Source organism: Triturus cristatus, chromosome 7, assembly GCF_964204655.1.
Source record: "Triturus cristatus chromosome 7, aTriCri1.1, whole genome shotgun sequence".
NCBI lineage: Eukaryota > Metazoa > Chordata > Amphibia > Caudata > Salamandridae > Triturus > Triturus cristatus.
Genome location: NC_140590.1, coordinates 1540839659 through 1540855937, shown reverse-complemented (window position 1 = coordinate 1540855937; position 16279 = coordinate 1540839659). Strand labels below are relative to the sequence as shown.

The following is a 16279-nucleotide window of genomic DNA, read 5'->3' as shown; positions in this document are numbered from 1 at the left end:
ATTGCCTTGTTATCGAGCACCCAGAGTACAAGTGAGTCTCAGCGAGGCTGTGTGCGTATGCCCTGTGGCAGCCTGAGATCTTTGTAGCAGTAGCGGCCCGGACCAGCAGCCCTGAAGGAGCTGAGACGCCGGCTTGAGCCTGCCGTTGCCAATTCACAAAGATTCCATCGGAAGCGTAAGTCGCTGGAAGAGGAGAGGAGAGGGAGGTCGCACCCCCAGGTATCGTGTGTCGACGCCTGGAGAAGGGTGCGGGCTCGGAGGGAGATGCTCTTGGCCTCTCTTTCTTTCCGGCAGCACGAGCCTCTGCTTCGGCTCGTATCATGGCCCATACTGGCCAAGGGAGTGCCAGTACCAGGGCCGGAGTGTGGAGCTGTACTTTTTGTTATTCCATACCGGTGTTGGGGGCAACTGTTGACAGAGGCGAGTCAGTGCAAGTGGCGGAGAGACCGCCTAAGGCACTGTGATCAGTGCTGGAGTGTATTATGCATTACTTTATTTCTGCATAACGGAGTACCTGATTGTCGTATTACACATTGCGTCATTTCTGCATAACGAACTACTTGATTAGTGTATTACGCATTGCATTATTCCTGCATACCAAACTACCCGATTAGTGTATTACGGATTGTATTATTCCTGAACAACGAAGTATCTGGTTGTTGCGTTGCGCATTGCATTATTTCTACATTGCAAGCTGCTCGATTGTTACGTTATTCATTGCATTTCTTTTCCATTGCAAAGTGCCTGATTCTAGCATTACGAACTGCATAACATTGTATTAGGACTACAGTGGCATGTTTAGAAATGCTCATTAATATCGCCATAACTTACAAGTGCTGGCTGGCCTAACCACCAGCCAGGAGGAATATTACCAATACTCATATGTTGGGTTTATATTGTGTGGTCTTATCGTAAATCTTTTAATATAAAATGTATACTCGTTTTTATAAAACTTGTGTGGAGTCCATTTGTGGTGTCATCATTGGGTTGATGTGAGCGTGGTTGCAAATACTTTACACATTTGCCTTGAAGATAAGACTGGCTGCTCATGCCAAGCTACCAAGGGGGTCATCTCAGAAGCTGTCCTTCCTTTCCCCGACGTGGGTCCCTATTTGGCCAAGGTACCTACCCTCAGCCAACCAGGGATCCCGGGTCCAACAGTGAGGCTTTAAAGGGGACCTGCAATTGTGGCTCGACAACTAATCAAAGAAACGCCAATTCAGCTTGGGGTCTATGGATTTTGACCACATCATAAGAGTAGGTTTAAAACAAGGTTCAAGTTGGTAGAAGCAGTGTCTGGGTGCCAGTGACCAAAACTACACTTCACTCATTCTGGGCCCCTGCTGAGTATTACCAAGGTTTGTGGGAACTCTGCATGTGTGAACCAGTTATCTAGCTTGAAAAAGAAAGATTGTGTTTGACTGGACAAAAGATTCAGAAAGGCTTTGAGATTCGTGAATATTGTTTGTTACTCTCACAACCTTTAGTACGTTCGTTAATAGAGCAATAGGCCCGGAAATCGTCGGGACCACAAAGAACAAGAGGTGGGGGCGGGAGAGTGATACCAAAGACATTTAATAAACAACCGACTACAAGTCCAAATATCAGGACTACACCTCCCAGAATGCATTAACTCAATCGTGGACCCTGTGGTGGAGAAACATCCATGTCACAGTAAAGGAGGGGTGCACGGTAATGCAGGGGGTGCGCTGGCACATGTCCTCTGCACCCCAGTACTAATTGCTGGATTGTACTGCCCAGATTTTGTTGTGTAACTAAAGAGGAGGCCGGCACATTTCCTTGTTTGCTTTGGGGCCCCATGACAGCCCTGCAACGTACTGCGTTTATGTACAGAGCCAGTTACGCGAGTACTGTGGGGCAGATGGAGCATCGGCAGTGGTGCGTTTCGCATCCCTCACAAACAGAAGCCACACCCCACAAAACAACGACAAACCAACAAATGCATTTACCTGTTCAGAGGCGAACCCATCTATGGTGCAGCAGATCCAGAGGCACCCGAGTCCACTGAACCCAATGAATGGCTGTATTGTACAGCCTAGTGGTCGGCGGGTGGTTTGGTAGCATTTATATATTTTGCATACACAGGGGCCCCCCATTGTCTTGCTATTACAAAGTCATCTTTAGTACTATTTAGATGGGTCTGTAAGTAAATCTGATATTACGAGGCATTGGAAATTAATCACCAACGTAACTGAGCAAACTAAACCAGAAACTATGTGCCATGCAACAAAAAAGAGAACAGAGTTAAGCAAACATTAAGCACAAAAGCAGTGGAAAACAGCTCCAAAAAAAATCAGACATGCAGATAAAACACACGCACACTCTCACAACATTAAAGAAAGACAGAAAAAAATCATCCGCAGCACTGAGAAACAAAACTACTTCTTTTACCCGCAAACAAGAACTCGCCAAACGAATGAACTCACAAGTCCACATCCACTGCCTTTCAAATGAAGTACCAGTCCCGCCTGATCACCATCCGTTCTACAGAACGAAACCTAATTCGTCCCAGGTGAGAACTATTCATTGTTCCTTAATGGGCACAGAAGTGGAACTTAGATCTTTAAAGAGATAGCGTCAAGCCACGGCATCCTGGCGCTGCAGGTAAAATATGGAGTGGAGCAGTCACATTAGGGACAGCCTAGACTAGGTGATAGCGTGGGCATCCTTTCCTCGTGTTGGTGTTTGTGTATGGCTTGGTGGAATGCATGGAAGACTTTCTGGGCGCCCAGAGCTGAGAAACTGTCAGTCTTGGGAAAACGCATTCCACCTGGTCCCAAATACGCGATGTTTCCCGTACCGAGAGTTCGTTAAACATAATGATGCATGTTGGGAGTTGAAGTCTCCGGTCCCTTCGGTTGAGCCGCTAGTGCTTCATATCAGAACTTTTATGCAAATGGTATAGCAGGATTCACGGTGGATAGAATTCGTCCCGTCGCCAATCCCGTGTCTTTTAAATTATATTTTGGTCTTTACTGCTTTCTAGACAACAGACTAAATCGGCCTCCTTGGATAATCCACTGGGCACTGCAGCAGCCCGTCACTGGTGTGTAGGAATCCTGCCTGGCACCCCAAAACTTGGGGCGCCTCTACAGTCTCGTGTAGAGCAGCGGTATGAGTAACTACGCCTACTGTCGACCAGATGCCCCTCGAGGTGCCGGGCGTCGCTGCTCCAGATGGTGTTGTCTCTTTAATCTGGTTGTTTCCGCTCTGTGCTCGAGCACCTTGGGAAGACCTACGAGAACCAGCAAGATGGCGCAGAGAACAAGGACTGCTGCACGCGAGCTCTGCAGGCTGCGGTCCTTCTGCGGCCCAGGTGTTTCGCGCAGACCTGTCAAGCGTGGGGCCAGAGGACCGGATCCAGTGCTTCTCCTGTGGGGCATTCTAAACTGCAGGATCTTTCGGGTAAGAGCCACGAAGGAGCCCCAGAGGCACTTCTCCTTTGTCATGAGCAGGGAAGTGAACAACATACCCAACCAAGCTTGCTTAATTTGTGCTGGTGTAAGCACCGGCACTTATATTTTAGGGCAGGTAATATAGCTGAGCTTTCTCTTCATGCGTTGTCATGGACCTTCGGGTCTTCCCCAGATAGAACGTCCTCAGGACAGTGTGCACTGTAATATGCCATGACAACCAACAGATGCACTGTACTTATGCCTAGTCGGAAACCGGCAGGCTTGTACTCTGGCAGGACACTCTGAGCCACACGGTTGATTATTGTTAGGAATGTATAATCCCAGTAATGCACTGGGACACTGTTGTGGCATTAATAAATAGGCCTTAGCAAAATGCTCGTATGAGCCTTAAAGTACCTAGGTTGGTATGAGCCTTAATAATACAGTACGCACCGGACACTAATGCACTCCAATGCAGGGAGCAATTAACATCATTGTTTCCAGGAGTCATTAACATAATTGTTTTCCAAGTTGCGGGTCACGCCGCGCATCGTCTCGTGAGACTTCAGGAGTTACATCCGTCGTTTAAACACAGATCATGCCCCGAGTAACGGGTTTGTGATTAGCTCTCAAGCAGTGCAGAGACTCCCGGCTGAACCCAGGTAGGAAGGAAGTGCCTCGGTTCTCCTCTTCGTTTCGGTAGCGATGATTAGAACCGCATGACGACCAGTGTGCATGTCCAGCAAGAGTTGGCAGTATTAACGAGGAGCGCTTTTGAGCAGCGCGAGCCAAAATACGCCTCGATTGTTTTTAAGAGCACCGGTGGTGACAGAACGCTTTTGATTATCGCATGGGTAAAACCCTTAGTGAATACACGAACATTGGACACCAAGATGTAAACTTGAGGCTATAGCGAGTACGTATTATACCTTAGACAATTCCCACTTCACTTAATCAGAAAGTACTATCCCTGTGCTTCTAACTCAGCATTGTTGCTTGCCCAAAGAGTGGATAGAAGTCTCTTTAAGGTACGTGATAAATAACGGGTCTGAGTACGGGAGACCCCTACAGGTAACGTTCATTCTCAGGTGATATATTCTGCCTGCTGCAAAGAACGTGTACCGTGCAGATGACAGAACAGTATTTCATGTGTAGTGAAGAGTGGGTTGCTGCTTTTGTCACAGAGATCCTTTTGTTACGGTGCTGTTCATAAGTTACAATCATAATGTAGCACATTGAGCCATGAACTGCTATCAAAGCGCTAGGTGCAAACAGCATGGTACAGGTTAGAAAGTTGTGTTTTTCCCAAGTCTTTGACTATCCAAATTTTACTAAAAGAGTTTGTTAGGATACAAAATAAATTGTTGTTGGTAAAGTCAACCCTAACCACTGTTACATTGCAAAAGTTGTATTAGTGGTTTAAGCCAATTTATTCAAAAATAGGGCTTTAAATACTCGTTCGCATTCATTTTTTTCAACATTTTCTCAGGGATGGCGGGTGGGGGCACCTTCTATCAAAACTTTACTTGAGGAGGGCTCCCTTGCTGAAATTCAGATCGAGTATTACATCTGGCTGTCATCAGTGCCAGTTGAGGATGTGGGTGGATCCACTGCAGTAAGTGAGTAGAGTCAATGGAGGAAGTGAGTGAAGGCGGGTGGCTACCTAAAGACAAGCATTTGCAATGCAATAGGTCTCGCAGTTAAATGAGTATAAGCTATTGGCATTGTAAATGACAATGCCTTTTATTTATGTTTTTAAAACGAAAACAAAAATAAAAGGCATAGTTATTTGCAATGTCAATAGCTCAAACTCACGTAAATGCGAGACCTATTGCATTGCAAATGCTTGTTGTATTTGTCACCCCGAGTGGGGCGGGTATGCTCAGACGTGAGTCCCGTGCTCTCCATGCCACTGCAATCAAGCTATCCTGGCTGAAGAGGGATGAAACCCCGAAACCCGTCCTAGGATGCTTGTTTTCAGTTCAGGGAGGACCTGGCTTGGCAGTTCGGGCTGGGCTGTTCCCATGAGGCACAGGGTCAAGACTGATTTGCATATGGCTGGGTTCAAACTGAAATGGCATGGTGAGCAAACAACACAAATGGATTTAGGCCCAGATCTCTGTACTGGGATGAATATATGACATTGCTCTGCATTCTGTCCATCAACTGTTGTTTTTGCAGTAAAAGAGGCGCAGTTATGTCACTGCCTCTGAAACACACAGAGGTCGAACATATTTAACATATTCAGTATATAACATTTGGGGAATACAGGCTCCGAATAAAGCCGGGGAATTTCGTGATCAGCGCGAGGCTGCTGCTTGCTTCACATGAGTTATGGCACTCTGGCCTCACTAAAGAATATCCCAGGCTTGTGTGGCTCACCTCTAGGCCTCGTTATGTCACGTTTCTTTCTTTAAAGTCACTGCAAGCAACTGAAAAGCGGCGCTTACACTAGTGTGCTCACAAATAGTGCCTGCTACCCACTGCTGCTTTGTAGCGCTTTGGAAAACAATTATTGCGATCACCCATGTTCACATTTTGAGCATTTTGTTGGGCGCACGTGAAATGGAAGTGCCTCATGTTATTTTAAAAGAAAACAGGCGTTATAAACTATTTCGTACTCATGTTATCTAGCTCCAGAGGGTGAAAGGCTGAGGTGTATTAAACCACTGAACTTTCTGCAGCCCATGGTTTGAGGAATCAAATGAGTACTTCGTGCTTTAAATAATTAAGGTGGGGGAAACAAGTGGAAATGGCAAATGATTTTATTAGGAAAACTGCTAACCACTGATCCAGAAGACGGCAGAATTATTAGGTATGTGTAAGTAATGTTAGAAAGCACTGTCTGCCGACCGCGCCATCTCCTTATTTTATCCTTTGGTACTCGAGAGGGACTGTAGTATCAGAGAATTGAAGTGAAATGTAATAACCAACAATGTCATGTTGTCCTTTATTTCTAGAACCTCTTTCATCAGACATGGTCTCTTGGTGCGCTTGCACAGAAGTTTCGAACTATGAGCCCAAACGAAAGAAGGTTTAGTGTTAGAACATAACATTCGAGGGTACGGTGTCCGATCCACAAAGTGTGTTTTTTCCTCTCATATGTATAGTTGTGGGGGCTTCGTCGAACGTTTGAACTTCACGCCCCCTCCTGAAGATTCGGGGCAGAATATGTTTAACTCCGACGGGCCTCACTCACCTTAAATCTATCTGAAGTCGATCCATGAAGTATTATTGTCACCTGTAATATTAACGCATGCTGTTTGCAGCGCAATGAAAAGACAAAACTGTAGCAAGCGCTATATAAAATGGAAATGATTTTAATAAGGCTGAGTTATGTACGTAGCACAGACATAATGTTTAGTAACTATTCTGTCTGCACCGGGAATGGATGGTGGGGCAGACGAACCGTAGAGCTACTTGTGCATGTTCTTACACTGGTAGTTTCTTTTATCACCTCCTGTTTTGTCGAAAGCGACCTAAAGCTGCTGATGACTCTGCGGCGCTAGCAGAGGAAATGCAGTTGCATCACATACCGTAGAACAGTCTGTGTCCTTAAGCAGCGTTGTGAGAGTAGGTTACAGAGATGAGTGAAGGTGCCAGGCTGGGCAAAGTGGAGCGGCTTGAAGCAAAAACAATGCAAAGTACATTAAAATAATTCAAACAGCGATGGGGGCATTCGGAACGGCCAACGCTGACCTACGGACTCCAGCATGGCGACAGCAGAGAGAGCGGTGAGGGCACTGCAGGAGTGAGGAGAGGGGGCGGGGTCAAAAGGGGCTGGTGAGGCGGCCCTTAGCACGTCACTCGGTAAAGCCCAATGTGCTTGAATGTAGAGTAATTATACAGGAACAGGTTTGGCCAGAATCAACACGGTCTTGTGACGTTATTTATATCCTTGGGCATGCCGTGCAGCCACCATTAACAAGTCTTAAACAATGGTACATTTGAACGCGAAGGAAAGACACCATGATGTTGTTAATTCCGTTGTCTGGCATCAGCGCCCCAGACCGACTCATGTAACAACAACAGCTGAGACATACAACGGGGAAGGCACTTTCAGCTGGAGGAGCAATGGGAGGAGGGAAAGCTGGAAGACAAACAACTAAGCGTTAGGAGAATGGGAACAGAGACAAAACAAGGCAGTGGGGAGCAGAAAGTGGGCGAAACTAAAGCATAAAACAGAACGACAAGCAGTGACGGGGATTTGGGATGAAAGTGTCGATCTAGCGGGGGTAGTGGGGGCGGGCAAGCAGAGGGAGGGGGTTGCGGAGATGAGTGAAGGTGCTGCGCTGCGGCAGGAACAAGAGCTACTTGTGCATGTTCTTACACTGGTAGTTTCTTTTATCACCTCCTGTTTTGACGAAAGCGACCTAAAGCTGCTGATGACTCTGCGGCGCTAGCAGAGGAAATGCAGTTGCATCACATACCGTAGAACAGTCTGTGTCCTTAAGCAGCGTTGTGGGAGTAGGTTACAGAGATGAGTGAAGGTGCCAGGCTGGGCAAAGTGGAGCGGCTTGAAGCAAAAACAATGCAAAGTACATTAAAATAATTAAAACAGCGATGGGGGCATTCGGAACGGCCAACGCTGACCTACGGACTCCAGCATGGCGACAGCAGAGAGAGCGGTGAGGGCACTGCAGGAGTGAGGAGAGGGGGCGGGGTCAAAAGGGGCTGGTGAGGCGGCCCTTAGCACGTCACTCGGTAAAGCCCAATGTGCTTGAATGTAGAGTAATTATACAGGAACAGGTTTGGCCAGAATCAACACGGTCTTGTGACGTTATTTATATCCTTGGGCATGCCGTGCAGCCACCATTAACAAGTCTTAAACAATGGTACATTTGAACGCGAAGGAAAGACACCATGATGTTGTTAATTCCGTTGTCTGGCATCAGCGCCCCAGACCGACTCATGTAACAACAACAGCTGAGACATACAACGGGGAAGGCACTTTCAGCTGGAGGAGCAATGGGAGGAGGGAAAGCTGGAAGACAAACAACTAAGCGTTAGGAGAATGGGAACAGAGACAAAACAAGGCAGTGGGGAGCAGAAAGTGGGCGAAACTAAAGCATAAAACAGAACGACAAGCAGTGACGGGGATTTGGGATGAAAGTGTCGATCTAGCGGGGGTAGTGGGGGCGGGCAAGCAGAGGGAGGGGGTTGCGGAGATGAGTGAAGGTGCTGCGCTGCGGCAGGAACAACTTGCCACACGCAAGGGAGCTCGAATCAGCGCGACAAAGAAAAACAAGCATTCGGCCGCACGGCCGAAAACGAAAGTAATAGCGATCGCGATCCAAGCGAAAGTGATCGCGATCGCTTGGACGGGAGAGCTGTGTGGCAAGCACGCCAGTGGTGCGCGCGCAGCAGTGATTGGCGGCTGCGCGCGTGCACGTTCACGTGCACTGTAGCTTTAGGCCACGGCAGCACTTTGAAAAACTCAGTTATAAAATGTCTCTTCGAGCCTTTGGCTCGCGAGACCTAAAAAATGAGGACCTGGAATGGCTTAATTTTACAAATTAAGCCAGTGGGTCGTAGTCCAGACCGGAGGGGTGAACCTCAGAGTATGGGCCCAGAGGCCTCCAGATTAATCAAGGCAGTGCGTCCAGACATGGCAAGCAAATGGAAGCAGGAGTACTCTTTCCGCGGCTGGCCAAAGGACAAGGTGGGGCCGAGTGAACTTGCTAGGTCTGGCTTTTATTATATTGCTGAGTGAAAATACTGTGGAGACCATGTCCTAAGCATTGTGTTGTGCTTTTTTTTTTTTTTTTTCTTTTTTTTTGTTTAGTGCTAGAATTGAATTGATGGGCCCTTTACTTTAAGGTGGCAACACAGCTGTTTGTGCTGCTGTTTCATTGCATGCAACGTGGGGAAGGGCTAGAGCCAGTCACCCACCTATGACCTACAGCCACCACTTGGCCTACATCTAGGCTTCTTGCTCTTAAAGAACCCTGTGAAACAACTGGATTTATACATTTACCAATGATTGAAGTGCAAACCTAGTCCGGCGTGGTTCTCGTTGGATTTAACTTGTCAAGACGCTCCCTTTGAATCATGTAACCCCTGCCGCTCTGTCCTAAAGCATCCAGAGAAAGCGCATCACACTTGGTGACAAAGTAAATTTCAGTAAAAAAAAATCCATGTACAAAAGATCAAAAACCTTCATACTAACATAAGACCATATTCTACATACCAATATAGAGTTTGAAATTACCACCCCTTCAAAGTAGCAAGGTGAAAACTTTTAGAAAAAGAAAAAAATGAGAAGTGATGCAATCTCTTACCCTACTTGTTCATTTCTCACTGTTATTTGCTCGCAACAGCAATAATGTCCTCTGGACCTTTAAAGAGTCAACAAACATTTTATTCATTAATTAATTTTTTCTTCTACACTATCGCAGCCCTCTCTCGACTGGAGAATTTTGATTGACCTTTACTCCACCCCTCCCCACAACGTCGTTTTGTCACTAGCACTCTGTTTCCACAATGCCACCTAGCCTTCCTTATATCTTGTTTTTGTCTGCTGGTTCTTCATGATCGTACCACTCAATAACCCAAGTGCTTGAATTATGTCCCTTTCTTCTGCCCAAACATAAAGAGGGAAATATTGAACCAGGCATCCTTCCCTGTCAATCATACCAAGCATTTGCAATGCAATAGGTCTCGCTTTACTGATAGTTTGAGGTATTGACTTTGCAAATAATAATGCAGCGCCAATAGCTCATACTTTCAGTAATGCAAGACCTAGTGCATTGCAAATGCTCGCTTTGTGAGCCAGGAACCAGCCTTGTATGTCTCAGTGCAGTGTAAGGGCTGCCAGAAGTTCCGCAGGAGCGTCGGGAACCTGAAGAGAATACCTCAGCCTTCCCCAGCGGTCTTCCGACTCTATCAGACTCTAGAGACTCGGAAGACTCGCCAGGGGAAAACAGGGAAACAAAACAAGGGAAGGAGGGTTCGCACTTCAATGGTGTAACTGGCGTCTGGTTCTGCAGGTAAGGAGATCTACGCCTGACATACACCCTGTAAAACAAAGACTGTGTAAACACTGCCACATAAGAACAACCCTCTTGTAAAACTCAACCCCTGACCTCACCTACCCCTGTGTCATGACTTCTAATCTTGTAATGAGCAGGCGTCAAGGGTTCACTGTAAGGTCCTACGTAAAGGAGAGCACAAAGTTAAGGGCCAGTCCTCATTGGAGGTTACAAATGAAGACAAGGCGGTACTTAGGAGGGACTAACAAGCCTATTAACCAATTAGAAGCCAGCATTTACGAAGGACAATGACAGAAGCCAATGACATAAATGGGTGGAGTGGGCGGGGCTAAAAGTACAGACTGTAATTCAGCAGTGCTCGCAGAGCAGCTCCGACTCTAGGCTTGAACTAAAGAGGAAACTTGTCTGCAACCACATTAGAAGCTGCATGGTGCGTCTACAACAACTTTTAAAGCTAACTTCATTTTCCCCCTTTGGATCTTTTGCCTACTGCCTGTGATCATGAGTCATCCTGTCCATTAAACTGTTGTCCTGTGTAGTATACCCTTGTTCTAAAAAAAAGTACTAATTTCTTCAGAAAACAAATTGCGCCCCATTGATGCTAATAGCATTAGTCATACCTTTTCTATTTTCTTCCTTGATAAATAAATCTATGTTACCATAGTGAGTCACAAGATTCATAACTACTACTGTGAGATGCTGGCCTGGTATATGATGTCCACTAAGGTAAGTGGGCTCCTTGCACCAGTCCAGACAACCTCTATGGTGATTTAAGAGGTCTCAGACATCATTAGAAAGCTACCCAAGTGGTAGCTGTGAAGAGCAGCCTTCAGGCTTAGTCTTGAAGGAGTGTAAAGCAGATTGTTTTACCAGGATGCAATCTTATAGTATAGATTAAATGAAAAAGAACCACACAAAGTATTTATAAAACATGTATTTATTATATAATACTATCTAGTACGTTACAGTATCTCCTACACAGAAATAGACACAAAGCACACAATACTTTAGCAAAGAAATCACAGAAAATAGCACTAATGCACAGCAGGCCTCAGAGGGGGACCGAACCATGTACTAAGAAAGTGGTATAAGAACCAGGACTTGAGTCAGGACAATGTTGAGAGGATGTAGAATTGCTGGGGACCCACAAAAGCAAGATAAGTAAATAGGGACCCCACGGAGAGCGTGTGCAGTGTGTGAACAGGACCGCGTGCTCTGTACAATTCTATATGCAAGTCGTGGTTGGAATTTTAAAGATAAGGGACCCTTCCCAGTGGACCCTGAAGAGACCCCATGGAAGACAGAAGGTTGGAGAGCCACCCCACCAGTGGATACCGTGGTACCCAAGTTACCTATCCTAGGGAAGTCGGGTGCATAGGTGTGAAGTGATGTTACTGCAGTCGAACTCAATGGAGGACTTCGGGAAAATGCTGCTACTGGAAGAGGAGAAAGTGTCTGGGGGAATCCGAACCTGGATTCTTGAAGTGTTCCTGAAAGCAGAGGGGAAAGTGTCTGTCACTCAGAGGTGACCAGGAGAATTGGAAGACGGATGCCCTCCGATGTCTGCTGCTTCAGGAAAGATAGCCGTGAACTTGGCGCTGCAGGAACCACGCGATGCTGACTGTGACCAGGACCCGGATACGAGCTGTCATATGAAGGATGTCGCGTGCTGAGGGGTTGCTGTCTGGCGGGAGCACCAACAAGGCTTGGCAATTGCAACCCATGCAGGAAGTCAAGAAGGTGCATGGTTGGAACCAGCAAGGTCCAGGAGACTCACCACAAGCAGGGGAGTCGGGGAAGGCCCTGAGTAATTGGGGGAGCTTAAGGAAAACAAAGGTGACCCACAGGCCGAAGGCGCAGGAGTCGCTAGAGGAATGCAAGCAGCTCACTAAAAGATGCAGGTCACAATGCACACGATGCGGTGTGGCTGAAGATTCTGGTGACTGGAGGTGCTCAAGGGTATGGCTACTTGGAGCCCGAAGGTCTTCTTGCAAGGATGTCAACAAGGCTTTGTGACTGCAAAGGGGATGCTGTACAGTGGGGTTTGGTTATTGCAACCCCCACAAGGACTACTGGCCTTAAACTTGGCAAGAGGGTAGAGCTGGCCTCAGAAGCTGAGGAAAACCACCACCTGTGTTTCAGAGCCCAAGGAGTCCAGAGGAGCTCAGGATCTGCAGACCAGTCATCTTCGTTGCAGTGCCTGCGAATGCAGGAGAGTGACTCCTTCACTCCAAGGGACATTACTTTCATTGACCTTGAAGCTTCACAGGCCTTGGTAGGTTCCTGTTTGATGCACAGGCACAGATGATGCAGCAGACTGGAAGGGAGACAGTCAGGCCCAAACGAAGTCCAGAGTGCCGAAAGAGTAGAAGTGCAGTGGTTTCAGTTCTGAATCGTATCCCATGATGAATCTGGGGAACTACACCCAGGTAAGCCCTTAAGTACCCTAAGGAGAGAGATGGGAAGATTCAGGGGACCTTCAGGGTCTGGACAGGGGGAGGGTACTGTCCTTTGTCCAGTTTCTCGCCAGAGCGGAAGCCAACGGCTCCCAGTACTGGTTTGAACTGGACTGTGCACAGGGACATCAAATGTGCCCCTCATGCAGACTTTCAGGCGCTGGCAAGCGCACCCACTCAGCCCTAATACACTAAATCCTGTCTGGGAGGTGGTCACACCTTTCCCTGTGACACGATATGTATTGTTGTACCGTCCCCTGCTCAAGCTTGGCTCAGCGGCAGGAGGGCAGAAATGGGTCTCTGGTCACCAGCAAACATTTTGTGCTGTGCGGGACTGGAAGGCTGGTACCAGGGACACTGAGAACCTGACGGAAGGCTCTTCCAGCAATCATACCTCCCACACTGTTTACAGTGTGTGTGTATGATTCCAACATGTTTGAAACCAAACATGATAAGATTCGTTGCAGACGTTTTCGAGATGATCATCACGCGATTAAGTGGTGCCCCTCTATATAGTATTTGGCTGCTTCACTGACAACCCAGGAGAGTGGACTCCCTAGGCTGCAGGGGTGTCGGCTCATGCAGGGGCACCCTCTCACTTAGAACCAAGCACCTTGCCCTCAGGATTGTAAAGGCCTGCTAAAGGGGTGACTTATAGGTTTTAAGTGCAGTAACCCATAGATAAAGTAAACACATATCTTTAGACAGGCTACAATGGCAGAACGGTAGTTCCATTTTGAATGGTCTCTCATGGGTGGCACAGGACATTCCATAGCTCATGGAAGACGTTTGGGGTACCTATACCCTGGGTACATGGGAATCCTATAAAAGGGTCTGACAAGGGTAACCCTGTATCCAATCTGGGGTGTACCTAAGCACATAACACAACAGTTTAAGGAGAAAGCAGATGGAATGGGGTCCTGTTTAGCAGGATCCCAGTCAGACTAGTTGAAAATGGCATTGCGTCAAGCAATAAGGGGGGGTAACCATAAGAAGCAGATCTTACTTTCCTACAACTACCTGCACCCATTTGGAACGGAAACCGCTCAACACAACAACCGCCGTTCCTTAACTGGAAACAAATGAAAACGCTCCTTGACAGCCTAATTTATTCCAAGGGACTACAACATTCTGGCTGGTGACAAAGGTGAGACGTGTATTCTTTTAGAATTGTCAGCAGTGGCTCATTCGCAATCTTGAATCCATTCTTCTACCACGGTGTTCACCTTGGACCACTTAAACATGCATGATCTGTTTTGGAGATATTCCTTCTCAAATGTCGTGCATGTGGCAGTCTTGGAGGGTTTCCCCCCTCCATTTCAGCAGGAGTTATCTTACCACTTTAAATAAAATTCACATTATTTTGCTCTCACTACCAAAGTCTACCCATCCCACAAAATTTATTGTGTGGACATCGTTCTGCCACTTTACCCTCCACTTAATCTCTTGCTAGTGCTGTACTCTACTTATTTTGCATATTTCAGTCGTCCTCACCCACAAAACTTCTCTTCACCCTTATTCTCACTCCCTTTATTTCCCGGAGATGGCATAGACAAATCATCTGCAACTTTATCATGCAGTCCTCCCGCTTACTGCACCAAAATCTGTTCCTTGACCCTTCTGCCCAACAGAAACCTTGGAGTACAAGGGTTTGTAGTACAATTTAACGAAAACAATGTAAAACCACTAAATGAACTGCATTTTGAACTCCCCAACTGCATGTAAGTGATTACGTAAAGAGTTAACATTGTAACAACCACTGCACTACTGATCAATCTGTGGCAAGACTACACCTAACCTTTTTTTTAAATTTTATCATTCATCAGTGTTGTTTTTAATCCTAACTAACGTACTAAAGGTTGTGGCAGTAATTATATTCATGAATCTCAAAGCCTTTCTGAATATGTTGTCCAGTCAAACACAATCCCTTTCTTTTTCAAGCTATATAACTAGTTAACACTTGCAGAATTCCCACAAACCTTGGTAATACTCAGCAAGACCCCAGAATGACTATAGTTTTGGGCACTGGCCCCCAGACACTGCTTCTACCAACTTGAACCTTGATTTATACCTTCTCTTATGATGTGGCCTAAATCCATAGACCCCATGCTGAATTGGCATTTGTCAGCTTTAGTTGTCGAGCCACAATTGCTGGTCCCCTTTAAAGCCTCACTATTACTGCATCATGTCCCTAAACACTGCCACATTAGACTGTTTTTCCAGAACGTAATGATTTATCTTCAACAACACTTAATCTGTTAAAACATGGTGGCTGATCAGGATAAAATTAACACCACGCAAAGAAATCATAACCCCTTAAGAGGTGTTACAAACAGACAAGTGTTTGTGCTTTCCTCAAGCATCCCCTATTGTACGCAGATATTGACTTCATGCTAAAGGCGCTTGATCAGCAGAGCCAATGTTACTGAAATCAAGACTGCATAACTAAAATATTATGCTGACGTTGTGTAGCTCTGCACACGTTAACATTCCTTGGTTGTGTGTTATGGGGACAAACGTGCCCTATTTCCACGCTCCTGTAACTATTTCAACTGATCATTCAGAAGACTGAACATTGTTTTACGTTGTACAACCAGTATTGATTTTAAGAACTTCTTTGTCTAGAGTTGTCCCACGTGAAGCATTTGAACTCACCATTCATTGCACAGTTTCTGATACAATTTTGCAGAAATATATATATTTTTTAAACTTTGCTTCATGACGTGACAGCTCATCTTTGTTTTTACACACTGTTCAAATGTAAAATGTTATAAATCAATAATACAGTCAACAATACCTGCAATTGTGCAGACTATGGTTAATTGATAGTATTTTTTTAATTCAGGCTACTGGTGCAGCAAAGCAATTGATCCCTTAGAAGAAAAATAATATCAAACTTGAGTTTGTTTAATTGACAAATTGCTCAAATGGGCCACCGTTTGCCTTGTAACCTGGGAAAGAATGTCTCTCGAATACCGCACTTATTCGCAGTCCAAAACATGCTTGAAGTATTCAAATTGTTATCTTGGACATTATAGGTTCTCACATTACCCTCCCCTCTGCTAATACAGGGTGCTTTGTGGTTACACCCGTCAACCCCTCTAAATCATGTAGTAGAACATTGTTTCCTTGGAAGCAGTACTTCTTAGGTCAAGCCTGGGCAGTCTGCATGCTCTTCTCTGCGAGGCATGCTGTATTATAATATGGACTCAATGCTCCGTCCATTCTCCACCCTTATGTTTCATTGGCTAGTGTCATTGTCCTTTGTAAATACTGGCTTCTGATTCATTAATAGGCTTGTTAATCCCTCCTTAGTACCGCCTTGTCTTCATTTGTAACTTCCCATGAGCACTGTCCCTTTTACTTCTGTTACACAGTACGTCTTATTTAGTCTGTAAGCACTATTTTTTTTAAA

General features: G+C 46.0%; 2 long non-coding RNA genes across 8 annotated transcripts in view; one reads left to right on the top strand and one right to left on the bottom strand.

The window, feature by feature from the left end:
• The window catches only part of LOC146812328 (uncharacterized), a 192921-nt gene extending 189440 nt beyond the window's left edge, over positions 1 to 3481 (bottom strand). For 6 of the 7 annotated variants that reach the window (XR_014965907.1, XR_014965905.1, XR_014965906.1 and 3 more), the window contains exon 1: positions 2413 to 3481. This is a non-coding gene — a long non-coding RNA (uncharacterized LOC146812328). The remainder of the gene's footprint in view (positions 1 to 2412) is intronic. The other variant, XR_014965909.1, reaches the window with a different exon arrangement.
• LOC146812327 (uncharacterized) overlaps positions 3346 to 16279 on the top strand; it is a 54763-nt gene continuing 41829 nt past the window's right edge. The window contains exon 1 of the long non-coding RNA XR_014965911.1: positions 3346 to 3426. This is a non-coding gene — a long non-coding RNA (uncharacterized LOC146812327). The remainder of the gene's footprint in view (positions 3427 to 16279) is intronic.